We start from the raw sequence: 11,589 nt of genomic DNA, 5'->3' as shown, positions 1-11,589 counted from the left end.
GTGGCTAGGCCCGTGCACCACAACTACTGAAGCCCACATGCCTAGAACCTGTGCTCTGCAACAAGGGGGCTACCGCAATAAGAGGCCTGTGCACTGCATCTAAGAGTTGCCCTTGCTCACTACAACTGGAGAGAGCCTGCACTCAGCAAGGAAGACCCAATGTAGCCAAAAAATTAAAAACAAAAACAAACAAACAAAAAACCCCAACACAATATGTCAAAACTTACAAGATGCAGAAAAAGCAGTGCTAAGAGATACATTTATAGCTATAAATGCATACATTTAAAAAGAACTATCTCAGATCAATAACCTAATTTTACAACTTAAGGGACTAGAGAAAAAAGAACAAACTAAATCCACATCTAGATGAAAAAAAGTAATAATAAAGATTAGAGAACAAATAGAGTCTAGAAAAATGAGAGAAATTCATCAGAACCAAAAGCTGATTCTCTCAAAAGAAACCAAATTGAGAATCCATTGGCTAGATGTATTATGAAAGAAAGAAGACCGAAATTTCTAAAATCATGAAGAAAGTAGTGAAATTACTAAAATTTTATAGGCATAAATATGGGAACACTATGAACAATTAATTGTATGACAGCAGAATGGATATCTTAGATGAAATGAACAAATTCCTATAAAACACACAAGCTATGAAAACTGATCCAAGAAGAAACAATATCTGAATCAACCTACACTAGTAAGGAGATGTAATCAATAATCACAAACCTCTAAACAAAGAAAAGTTCAGGACCAGATGATTTCACTGGTGAATTCTATAAAACATTTAAAGAATTAACACCAATCCTTCTGAAACTTCCAAATATACACTTCCTAATTCAGTCTATAAGGAGAGCATTACACTCATACCACAGTCAGATGAAGGCAATTATTGATACAAGAAAAGAAAATTATAGACCAATGTCCCATATGAATAGAGATACCAAAATCCTCAACCAAACACTAGCAAAACAATTTCAACAGCATATTAAAAGGATTCTACACCATGAACAACTGGGATTTATTCCTGGACTGGAAGTATGGTTCAGTGAACAAAAATCAACCAATATAATATACTATGTTAATGAAATGAAGGAAAAAAATGAACAATTGACGATCTCCATTGATGTAGAAAAAGTATTCGACTAAATTCAATGTCTTTTTCATGATAAAAACACTCAGTAAACTAGAAACAGAAGGACATGTTTTCAACATGATAAATGACATACATAAAACAAACAAAACACACACACACACACACCAGAGCTAACTTTATACTCAGTGAGGAAAGAACGAAATCTTTTCCAGTAAGATCAGGAACAGGACAAATATGACCATTTCTGTCATTACTACTCAATATAGCATTGAAAATTCTAGTAAGAACAATTAGCCAAGCAAGAGAAATAAACGATTAGAATTTTTTATTTAAATAATATGAGCCAGAATATTTTTAGCAAATCTATGGCTTATAAAAAGTAATAATAATAATAGTACAAAATGGAATATCATTTTCATAAAACATGTGACTGCTGAGAGAACTTGTAGGAAAAATTCTTATTTTGGAAGAAACAAATTTAGGGATATATACATATGCATATGTATGTAAATGTGTGTATATATACATATGTGTGTATACATTTATATATGTATAATATGTATATATATATATACACACACACACACACACACAGTTATATAGTTATATACAGTGGTCCCTTGGTATCCATGAGGGATTTGTTCCAGGAGCACCTGGTGTATAGCAATATCTGCAGATGCTCAAGTCCCTTATATAAAATGGAGTAATAGAGTGAATATGTAGCTATATATTGTTATATATGTACAGATATACTAATGAGAGTGTGAAGATATGGCCATATATATGCATTGATTTCTTTAGTATTACAGATTGTGAAAACAATTTGACAACATGTACCAAGGAATTTTTTTCTTTCTTTTTTTTTTCTTTTGTGGTACGCGGGCCTCTCACTGTTGTGGTCTCTCCCGTTGTGGAGCACAGGCTCCGGGCACGCACGCTCAGCGGCCATGGCTCACGGGCCTAGCTGCTCCACAGCATGTGGGATCTTACCGGATCGGGGCAAGAACCCGTGTCCCCTGTATCGGCAGGCGGACTCTCAACCACTGCGCCACCAGGGAAGCCCATACCAAGGAATTTTAAAATGTTACTTTCTTTGATTAATTACACTTTTGGGATACTAAAGCACTGATCCAACATGTGGGTGCATATAATACGCTTTAAACCAGTGTTAAGCAAACTTCTGATATGACCCCTCACTGGCCAAATTTGACCCATTTTCTTTTTTAAAAAAATAAATCTTTATAAGAAGACAGCCATATCTATTCAATTATGTATTATCTATAGAATTTTTGTGCTACAACCACAGAGTTGAATAATTGAAACAGAGACAGCATGACCAAAATAACCTGAAATATTTACTATCTGGCCTTTGACCCAGAAGATTGCAGACTCTCTTTCTTCAATTATTATTTTACACCTAAAATTAAGACAACTATTTTAGAGCAGTATTACATTCTCATCAAAATTGAAGGGCAGGTACAAAGACTCATACCCTTTTGAAATCATTATTTATTATAGAAAAATGGGAACAAATGACATATCTAAAAAGCCACTAGTTGTCTAAACTATACCTTTAAAGATACGTAATGTTTAAATGAACTTAGGTATAACAGAAGTTTTATTAACATGAGAAATTGTACTTGGTGCTTTCATATTTCTGTGGTTACTTTGTGCTGTTCTGCTTCTTCTGTGTATTCAAGTCATGTAATTGTTGAGTGTCGGCTCAATGCCAGTCACAGGAGGACATTCTGGGATTCCAAAGATGAAAAGGTAGACTTAAAGAATTCAGAGCAAGAGAGAGTCAGGGAAACCTGGATGTGAATACACAGTGCCAATGCCCGAAAGGAAAACCTAGACATGTTGAAATAGCTCTATTGAGATCAATTTTAGTGACTGTCAATTTTCAGTGTGTTGATGTAAGTGGTTTTAAATTGTCCTAAATGATCTTTGCATTTGGACAGGACTGTGTTTGGCCTTTTCTCTCTAACTCACCTCTCTGATGTTGGTCATTTTGGATGTACAGGTGGTAAAAAGCTTCTGCTCATCTGCTTGCACCGTCAAGTAGCCATCTGTGCTGTGATACAGGGAAGAGAAACGAAAACAGCTCTGGGAGAAAGAGTTCTGAATTAGGCTTTGAGGAAATGGCTGTGTTTCGTATTATAGACACTGCATGAAGAGGTTTTGTTTGTTTGTTTTTTGGCACACAGTGGCTCTATTAACATTTACCCTAATCCAATCTGGTGGCTGTATGGTAGGATAGCCAATGGCACTGGTGGGGAGGTTTTTATTTTAGTGAATAAATTAATTTTGTCTTTACCTTCTGCACCTATGTACACATACAAACGTGTGCAAGAAATGCAATAGGGAAACAAAGCTCAAGAGTAAATAAAGCCATTGTAAGTGATTTTAAACCCTGTGAGATACATCCTTTGACTAAAGTTACTAACTGGAGGCATTCCATTTGTTTGTTTTGAGCAACATTTTGCAGATTGATGCTACAGAAAGCTGAGGTATGTTTTTTTTTATTATTGTTTTTTACATCTTTATTGGAGTATAATTGCTTTACAATGGTTAGTTTCTGCTTTATAACAAAGTGAATCAGTTATACTTATACATATATTCCCATATCTCCTCCCTCTTGTGTCTCCCTCCCTCCCACCCTCCCTATCCCACCCTTCTAGGTATGGGTTTTAATACAAGATTCATCTCTTCAGACCACCTGGAAGCTTAGAAATCCCTGCCCCCACCTCTCTCAGCCGCCACCCTGAACTTTGTCTCCTACAGTTTACTCACCCCTCACCCTCACAAACCACTGTGACCTCCTTTCTGTTTCCGAAACATGCAAAGCTTCTCTCTCTTGGAAACTTTGCAATTCCTCGTCCTCCTGCCTGAGACAGCCCTTCCCAGATCACTTTCTGGCTCATTCTTTTTTATTACTTAAGTTCTCAGCTCAAATGCCCCCTCTTCAGTGAGGGAATCCTAAACGGACCTGTATCTGTGCTGTCTGACTTCACCTCTGCCTTACTGTCACCATCTCATCTTTAATTTTAGCAATGACTGATACATAAAGTTATCCTATCTATTGGTCTATATATTTATTTATGTACAAACTCTTCATCTTTGTCCACTATACTCTATGTTCCATTAGAGAAAAGTCCTTGACAATGTTACTTACCTGTATCTTCAGGACATGAAACAGCACCTGGTATTTAATAAATGCCCAGCATCAATTTGGTCATGGAGGGAAGATCTTTTAGGTTATCTCTACAAACTTCCTTTTCTCTCTCTTTTTTTTCTTTAATAAATTAAGAGACTGTCTTGAAGATATGACCCTCTCTTGTGTTTGTCACAGTCATCTCTACACAAATGACATTCAATTCTCTCTCTAATTCCAACCTTCCTCTCTTGGAAGAAACTCAGCAACTTCACCTAATGATCTGCTGCCAGTTTTATGGGAATGCTACATTTAATCAGTGAATCTTCATGCTTCATTTCTATTTGTAGAAAACTCATAGGGTGTGTCATCCTGCCCTGTCCTTTGCTTTCCCATGCCATTGTTTTCATGTTTGTTTCCTTATGTATTATTATTTTTTTTATTCTGGATATGTCTTCTTAATGTACCACCTGGCATACAGGAATTTCTTTTATTACAGTCTTCACATGGCAACCAGAATCTCTTTTCTACAACACACCGATAATTATGTAACTGTAGCACTCATTCCTTAAAAGACGCTATCTGGGGTTCCTCTGTGGTAATAATAATAAAAGCCAAGCACCTCTGTGGCATGTAAAGTCATCTTCAAAAGTTCCCCAACACCAATTTCTAGTTCATTTCCTGCTCTGCCTCCCTACCCAGTGTGTGAGTGTTGGTTCAAGGTCCTCACTGCCAGCCAGGTCACTCTTCAGTCCCCACACACACTCTGAACCCTCCCGTCCCATTTGAGGACACCTTTCGCACTGCTTAAGGCTGATCCAGTTCAAATCTAATAACCTCGGAGAAACGTTCCCAGATTTCTCATTTAGGCTTGGTCACTCACTGCTCTTTTATTACTGAGGGTATTCTTTGAAAAATAAATGTCTTCTCACACCAATCAGAAGAAACTAATTGTATAAGTATCAATACATCTAAGGGAAGATCCCTCTCTCTAGGCTGGAGACTCCCAAGACCAGGACACCCCAATAATTCTTGATTTCTCACAACTGGATATAAACACCCCTTACTTTAAATACCAAGAGCATCTTACTTACCTCTTTTATGGCCTTCATTATGTTGTTTAGCCTCACTTATAAATTCCCTTCTAGAAGATTTAAAGTTATTTTGAGCACAGAACACCATTTCTCATTTTGTTTTCCTCTTGTTATTTATATATATATATGTGTGTGTGTGTGTGTGTGTGTGTATATATGTGTGTATATATATATACATATATATATATACACACACACACACATATATATATATATATATATATATATATATATATATATATACATGTATCTGGCTATACATATATATATCTGGGTAGAGATATTTATATCTACGCATATATATATGTGTGTGTATATATGGTCACTGAGCACACACTATGTGTCAGTTACTAAAATATAAACAGAATAAAGTGTTAAATACATGTGTTGAGCATGAAAAATACAAAAATACTGTGTTTGATAAAATTATGTTAAATAATATAAATATATTCATATAATTATACATTCAACTTTATGTAGCATTATTTAAAACTAATTTTAACCTTTTGAGCCAGTTCTTGAACATATCAATATTTTGATGTGAGAAAACAGAGGCTCATTGAACATAATTTACTTGATAAGACCCTATAAGTAGTAAACGTACTTTGAGAAAGAAATGACAGAAAAAGAGGATCTTTTGAAATCTCTGCAATACCCAAATAGGTAACAAATACCCATCTTTACAGCTCTACCTTATATTTGGAAAAATCACCTGTTTCTTCATAATAGAATTCTTTTGAGTGAGTAACTTTCAAATTTCTGGTACCAAAAAGTATTTTCCAATTGTATTCCATTCTCTGAGACATAATAGGTGAAACGTCACACATTCATAAAAGTCACCTCAAATAAATTGTCTCATATAGATAAAACAGGATGAAACATTCAGTGTTATTTTTCAATAAGAAAACCAACCACTTGAACCAAATATATTTCCTGGCCACATAGACTTATGTACAATAAAATTATTTCTAGGGCATAAGTCAGGCCCTTATTTGCTCACCCAGAATGACAACTAGGATATCTCACTTAGACTTGACAGGAATTGGAAACAGTGCCTAGCTCAGGCCCCCATTTTATAGATAATAAAATTGAAGCCCATAAGTGTTGAAAGAAACATGGTCACACAGCTTATTCATGTCAAAGCAAATTAACTTAATGAGTATTTATTGATAATTGCTACACAGTTAGTCCAGTGTTGGGGAATGATGTTAGTGGTCTTGTTTCCTCAGACATTTTGTTAAAAAGTTTATAAGCTACTCAAAATACATGCAGTAAACTATTATGTAAAATACATGCAGTTAAGTAAAGTATTGATTATAAGCTTAGTGGAATAGTTTCACATATTGTCTGTATACTAGTGCCTCTGAAGTTCATAACTCCAGAGCACTTTTATAAGTTCCAGACGCATAAACGTTAGTCTGAATTTGACATCTAAACTTTAATGTGCCACTTGTATTTCAAACTAAGTATGTTCAAAGTTCAACTCAATCTCACTCTTATGTTTAGCTTTTCCACTAAAAACACACACCTATGAGCTCTCTTTGCCTTCCTTTCACAGGGCACTTTGACATAAAACATAATAAATTGGGTTTAAGTAAAATTGCATTTTTAACCTGGGCTTGATGGTATAGTATGACAACATTTTATCAGAAGAAGGACCATGGATCTTATCAGTCAGTTCATGAAAAAAATAATCTGCATTATGTGCCAAATGCTAAGCATTATGCTCTAAATTTTGTACACTGGTTTTAGCAGTTATGTGTGATTTAGGATAAAATTACTTAATTTCTCTGAATTCCTGATGTTATTTTTAAAATTAACTTGCTTATGCATGTGGTTGTGTATACATGCAGATAAAAGATAAGATTATCACATAATTAATTGACTTAAATGTTATCCTTTTGAGAGTGAGAGCAAGTACTTTGTTTTCTATATAAAACACATTGGTATAACAGACACTGCTAGTGCTCCTAATTAGAAAAGATGATTATAAGTTCCTGGCATGTGAGTAGGTGTTTGAACCCCTATCCCACGCACCCACATGACTTATGAAGCAGTATAGACAATGATCCTTAAATCTTGCCTTAAATATTTGCAATGTTTGAAATTATAGGATTCATCTCTTGGGCAGTTGCTTCATTTATGCAGGAAAAAAAAAAAAACTGGAAGGGACTTTCCAAGACAGTTTGTTCAAACCATTAATAACTCAACATAAATGAGTTTATAAAAAGATCACTTAGAAAATTCCTGTATAAATGGGACACAAAATGAGGAGCATGTGTTGTGGGCAAGCAGGGAGAAAAGTGAGAAAGCAGAAGATTTAGAGAGTATAAGAGTCTGTTGTATAGCAATGGAGAGATACAGGAAGCAGCTTAGTGAGCTGGAGCATGAGATGGGGTCCAGAAGCTGGTCAAGGCTCTGCTGAAGGAATAGAATGCAGACTGATACTTTTAAGTCAACATAATACGTTATATAAATATTGGTTCAGTTTTCTATGTTTGTAAATCTATTTCTGTTTTGTAAATAAGTTCATTTATATCATTTTTTTAGATTCCACATAAAAGCTATATCATATGATATTTGTCTTTCTCTACCTGACATACTTCACTTACCATGATAATCTCTAGGTCCAACCATGTTGCTGCAAATGGCATTATTTCATTCCTTTTTATGTCTGAGTAATATTCCATTGTGTCTATATACCACATCTTCTTTATCCATTCATTTGTCGATGGACACTTAGGTTGCTTCCATGTCTTGACTATTGTAAATAGTGCTGCAAAGAACACTGGGGTGCATGTATTCTTTTGAATTATAGTTTTCACTGGATCATATGGTAACTCTATTTTTAGCTGTTTAAGGACCCTACATACTGTTCTCCATAGCGGTTACCAAAAGGGAAAGAGGAGGGAGTGGGATAAATTAGGAGTTGGGGATTAACGTAAACACACTACTATATATAAAATAGATAACCAACAAGGACCTACTGTATAGCACAGGGAACTATACTCAATATTTTGTAATAACCTATAATGGAAAAGAATCTTAAAAAAGAATACATATGTGTGTGTATATATATAACTGAATCACTTGCTGTACATCTGAAACTAACACAATATTGTATATCAAGTATATTTCAAAAAAATTAAAAAAATAAATATTGGTCTGGCCTTTGTATTAGATATATTGGATGTGGTTTTTTGGGCCTCTCACCGTTGTGGCCTCACCCGTTGAGGAGCACAGGCTCTGGACGCGCAGGCTCAGTGGCCATGGCTCACGGGCCCAGCCGCTCTGTGGCATGTGGGATCCTCCCGGACCGGGACACGAATCCATGTCCCCTGCATCGGCAGGCGGACTCTCAACCACTGCGCCACCAGGGAAGCCCTGGATGTGGTATTTGAGAACTAATATTATGTTGTTAAGGGAACTAACATTGGTTGAACACTTACTTTAAGTTACAGTGCCTGGAGCTTTATATGCTTTATTCAATTAAATCTTCAAAATGACACTATTCTGGCTATTCATATTTTACAGGTGAGGAAGATTTTTCAGAAAGATTTTCTTTCTAGAAGCTTTAGATGTATTAAACATGTCCAAGATCATATAGTTTAATAACAAGAAGAACTGGAATTTCAAACCAAGTTTCTCTATTTGTAAGCACCATGTTCATGCCTTTACCTAACAAGCTGATAACACCTGGCATGGAAGAAAGGACATTTGGTAGGGTTGGGAAGCATCTTCAAGTAGCCATGACTACTGCTTTGCTAAGTGATGTTAGTTAGAATTTCATATCTACATTTTCTCATTTGTGATTATGGGGTCACTAGCCCCAGGCCTCTTTTACACGAAGTCTTAAGAAGACTAATCAGGCAACGTCCATAAAACTCCTTTAGCTCCTTGGAGAGGGTTTTTATATTAATCTCAGGCATTATTATTCAAACAGTATTGCAACTCAACACAGATTAATTTTGAAGAATCTCTCAGACTACCTAAATGGACAATAGAAAAGCAATATATTTGCTTATCTTTTATCTCAATGTCTATCTTAATTATGTAACACTACAGGAAAGTCAAAACACAGCCTCGCTCTGAATACTAAGTGTATTTGCTTGCTTGACTTCTAGCACCTGCTTGGGTAGCAAGACTTCTTGAAAATTAAATGGCTAAATTACTTGAGGTTGTTTAAGATCAACCTACCTGAGGGGGAAATATTGCTATTCAGAGAAATGTCTCCTGCTATCTTTTCCCATCCTCTTCCCCTGTAAAAATTTGCCAAATTCTTCATCAAAGTCTTTTGTGTCTACCCCAGGCAACTTTGAGTTTTCTCTCCTCTGAACTCATGCACAGTGGGTGAATTCCTTCAGATACTCTACTGAGAGTAATCTCTGCACAATGATGAAGAATTGAGCTTAAGGGACAATGGAAAGAGCACTTTTTGTTCATCTTCTGTATGAAGACATAACCTGCCACCATGCTGCCCCTATTTACCATTATAGCATGATGGTCAGCGGATCATGAAGCCCACAGTCTTTTTTCCAAATAAATCTTTGCCATTATAATGTATAAGAAACAATGAAACCCATCTTTTTATAGATCCCTGAAAATTACTAATGGGCTTTATTATTTCAGGAATTATTGATTTTGAATATCACTTACCGAAGCCACTAATTGTGGCATATACACAAAGCTTTCTAGACTAGATATTGTTTATGTTGAATCCAAAGTCCATGCACGTGTGTGTGTGTGAGTGTGTGTGTGTGTGTGCGTGTTACCTTTTGTCCATATAACTGCTGGATTGCAAAGCCCATAAGGGATGAATATTTTCTACCCTAACATGGTGTAGGTGATCAGTTCAGCATTTAATGAATTAATAACTGAGTGAATGAGATATCTAAAAGTATTGTGCCTTACAGAATTTCCTTCAAGTCTTAAAAACCTATGTACCCTCTCAAAATTCACAGCTTCATGGATAGGCTTTGTAATGACAGGGAAGAATCAATAAGAAAAGAATATTTAATGATTATGGGCACACTGTTAGTGTTGTAATTTGTTATTTAACTATGCTTTTTTTTCCCTCAAAGAAAATTTTATTTAACTATGCATGAAATTAAAGATCCCTGTAGTTTAGACCTTGGGTACTTAAATTTTGCAAATAGTGGGACTTTGATTTTCTTTCCTTTTTTCCCCCTAGTGTTAGCATTTAAAAACTTTTGAGTAGGCAATATATTCACAGGACTCAGAATTAAAAATAAAAGGGTATTATTGAGTGAAAAAAAGGAGAGAGCTCATACCACCGTGATGCTAACCTTGACTTTCAATTTGATTATATCTCTATTTGAATAAAATGTATTCAATACCTGTAACCATGTTCCTACTCTAAAATTTATTTTAAAATATTAATTGTAGTTTCTTATTAAAATTAATTTGTCAAGCATTATTAAGCCTCTTAATCCTTTATAGTTTTATTTGAACAAATTGGACTAGACATTCCAGAACATGGTCTATATAACTGCCCAGAAAGACATGTAGCAGTAGCAAATATATTGAAATTATTTAGCTATTCAGAAGTTATTCAGGGTGATTTGTACGCTGCTGAGGATAATTTGAGGGTTCCAAAAATTTGGAGAATGATTATGTTGTGGAAAAGAATACATAAGGAGAATTACATTACATATTTCTTAAATGCTCATTATTAGTAGTGTATGTTATACACCTAATTAGTTTTTTAAATTATTTAAAATACAGCAAACACATAAAGAATAAAATAAAATATTCCCAGCTCACCACCAGCTTTATAAATAAATTTTATATTACCAACCTAGTTATGGTACCTGATACCTATCGGGTTGCATCAGATACAATTGTTGTCCTTTCCAGTGATCAACAGTAATATGAATTTGATTTCATATTCACATGTATATGTATATACTCTTAAAGTAAATATATACATATATAGAACAATATATAAAAACTATTATGTTACATGTTTTTTTTTCATGTTTATCTAAGTGATTATTTATTGTGTGTATGTTTCCTCAGTCAATAGTTTTGTCAAAGTCTTCATGTTGACATCTTTTACTCCAGAGTTTCTGGTTTCACTGTTTATAGTGTCCTATTGTACAAATAAACCACAATTAATTTACCAATTCTTCTGTTGATGGGAAAACGATTGTGTTACTGTGGGTGTATGTGTATAATGCATACACATGTATTTCCATGTATAGACACACATAACAAAGCAATGT

This window comes from Mesoplodon bidens (assembly GCF_964165515.1).
Source record: "Mesoplodon bidens genome assembly, chromosome: 8".
Taxonomy (NCBI): Eukaryota; Metazoa; Chordata; class Mammalia; order Artiodactyla; family Ziphiidae; genus Mesoplodon; species Mesoplodon bidens.
The sequence above is the reverse complement of the archived record's forward strand: the minus strand, read 5'-3'. Positions refer to the sequence as shown.